This window comes from Mus musculus, chromosome 1 (assembly GCF_000001635.26).
Source record: "Mus musculus strain C57BL/6J chromosome 1, GRCm38.p6 C57BL/6J".
NCBI classification, from domain to species: Eukaryota; Metazoa; Chordata; class Mammalia; order Rodentia; family Muridae; genus Mus; species Mus musculus.
The window spans coordinates 122,551,385-122,553,735 of NC_000067.6; the positions used below are offsets into that span (position 1 = coordinate 122,551,385).

Sequence of the window (2,351 nt, forward strand, 5' to 3'; positions counted from 1 at the left end):
CTGGCAGGAAAGTCTCCTTTTGCCAGCAATTGTTAATGTTGACCTAACTTGGGGAGGAGATTTGTGAATCCTATAGTTTCAGGAGCTTCCTGTGACTTGTAAGTTTATTAATTTCCTGAGCTTTGTGACTTCTATTTGCTTCCTTAGTTTTTATTAGTCTTCCTTCTGAAGAAAATATTTCAATTCCTAGGAGATAGCTATACAACCTATAATAGTCTGGTATTGGGTTAAAAGGTTCCTAATACTCTGTGATCTTGTCTGTGTGTTGAGTACCTATTTCTACTGATAAACATTGGGGGCAGATATGGTGTTTCAAGCATCTCTTTGTGCTACATGGCCTTCAAGATGCTGATTCAGCATATCTGAGAATATTGCTTTGGGAAGGCATTATTTCTGGAATTATAGTCAGCATGGCCCAGCTTGCTGAGTCAGCAAACTAGTGATGAACAGTGGAGGGGGATGTCAGGATTTATTGCTGCTTTTAAGATGAGGGCCAAATCTTTGGGATGAGGTAAGGTTGAAAATTTGTTTTCTATTAGTGCATTTGTATAGGGTCCTGGGGATGTTGGGTATGATGGCTAAGATAGATGTGCATGCGTGCTTTAAAAGAAACTACCTGGAGGATAAGATTCTAATTCATAAGTATGAAATATATTTCATGGCTTTGCTCTTCGTTGTTTTCATTTCAGTTTTCAAATAAATTGGAAGTCATGTTCTGCTTCTTGGAAATGTTCACATTTCATAGTCAACAGTTTGTGGTACTAAGTAGCTACTATGCATTTTATGATTGTAAGATTTTAATTTTACCAATACCAGTTTCCCAGCTTAGCTTTAGCTATCATTGTAAATTATTATACATTTCTTAAAGATATCCTAAAGAATATGGTTTTGTGTGTGTGTGTGAAGAGTCTGTGGGGGATAAGATACAGGGCAGGGTGATGGTTTAGACTGTTTCTATTGCTGTTAATAAACACTGTAAACAAAAAGGACATGGCAAGGAAAGTGTCTGTTCCATGTTACACCTCCAGGTAAAGTTTATCCCTGAGAGAAGCTAAGATGGAAGCTCAAGGGAGAACCCAGAGCAGAAATCACTGAAGAGTGTTGCTTACTTTGTTCAGCTACTTTTCTTATTAAGCTCAGGCCCACTTAACAAGAGAAGATATTGCCCAGAGTGGGCTGGATCCTTCTATGAATTAGCAATCAACAAAATGCTTCACAGACATGACCTGCATGTCAATCTATGGAGGCAATTTTTCATGAAACTACTTCTTTTGGTGAGTCAATTTGACAGCCACAATTAGCCAGCAGAGTGTGACTGTGAGATCAGAAACATTTGGTTTGGGCTTTGTGTGTTCTTTCTTCTACATATTATATAATGAATAAGAATTTTAAAATTGAATTTAGAAAATAAAAAATGTAATAAATACACTATACATTATTAATCATTAATTAAAGACTAAGTATGGTAATGTTTGTCTGTGATCCCAGGACAGTGAATTCTGAGACAGGAGACTTCCTGTAGGTTCAAGGCCAGTTTATCTAATTTGACTCCCAGCCATTGCTAAAAGCAAATTAAATTAAATGGAAATGAACATGGCACATAACTATAAACAATCTAAAAACAGGTAATATAGCCCTGAGCTGGGAACTTGGGTGTTGCTCATTCATATTTGAGCACCAAATTTGATCACTGGTTCTCTTTAGCCCAAACTGAAAACAACAAATTATATTTTAAAAGTAATGCATAAGGAACTGGAGAGGTGGATAAGTTGTTAAGAATACTTATTGTCTCCCTGGCAATAGGCAAAGAGACACCTCTTTAGTGGTGTTGTTCTTATATCAGTCATGGGTAAAGCAAATGACAGTCCTTTGTTCATCCTAACTGGATCACTGACTTGGTGTCCAAAGCTGTATTATGCCTAGGACAGAGAAATTCAGGGACAAAAATGAAGCAGAGACTGAAGGAATGGCTTATCTAGTGACTGACCCAGTTTGGGAGCCATCCGATGGGGGATGGGGAAGCACCAAATGCTTACACTATTATTGATGCTATGTTTTGGTTGCAGATAGGAACCCAGTGTGGCTGTCCTCTGAGAGGTTCTACCAGCAATTGATTGAGACAGATGCAGATACTTACAGCCAACCATTGGAATGAAATCAGGGACCCCTATAGAAAAGTTAGGGGGTGATTTGAAGGAGCTGAATGGGATGGCAACCTCATAGGATGACTAACAGTGTCAAATAAACCAGACCCCTGGGGGCTCCCAGAGACTAAGCCACCAACCAAAGAGCATAAACAGAGTGGTTTGAGGCCCCCATCAGAGAACTGCCTTGTACCAGAGGACTGGCTT

The 2,351-nt window shown here is 38.9% G+C and overlaps 1 non-coding gene across 1 annotated transcript; it reads left to right on the forward strand.

Moving 5' to 3' along the window:
- The first annotated feature begins 1,788 nt into the window (after window positions 1-1,788).
- On the forward strand, window positions 1,789-1,932 carry Gm25771. The gene has a single exon (XR_003949251.1). It is a non-coding gene; the product is annotated as a small nucleolar RNA SNORA48 (small nucleolar RNA).
- Window positions 1,933-2,351: the final 419 nt, after the last annotated feature.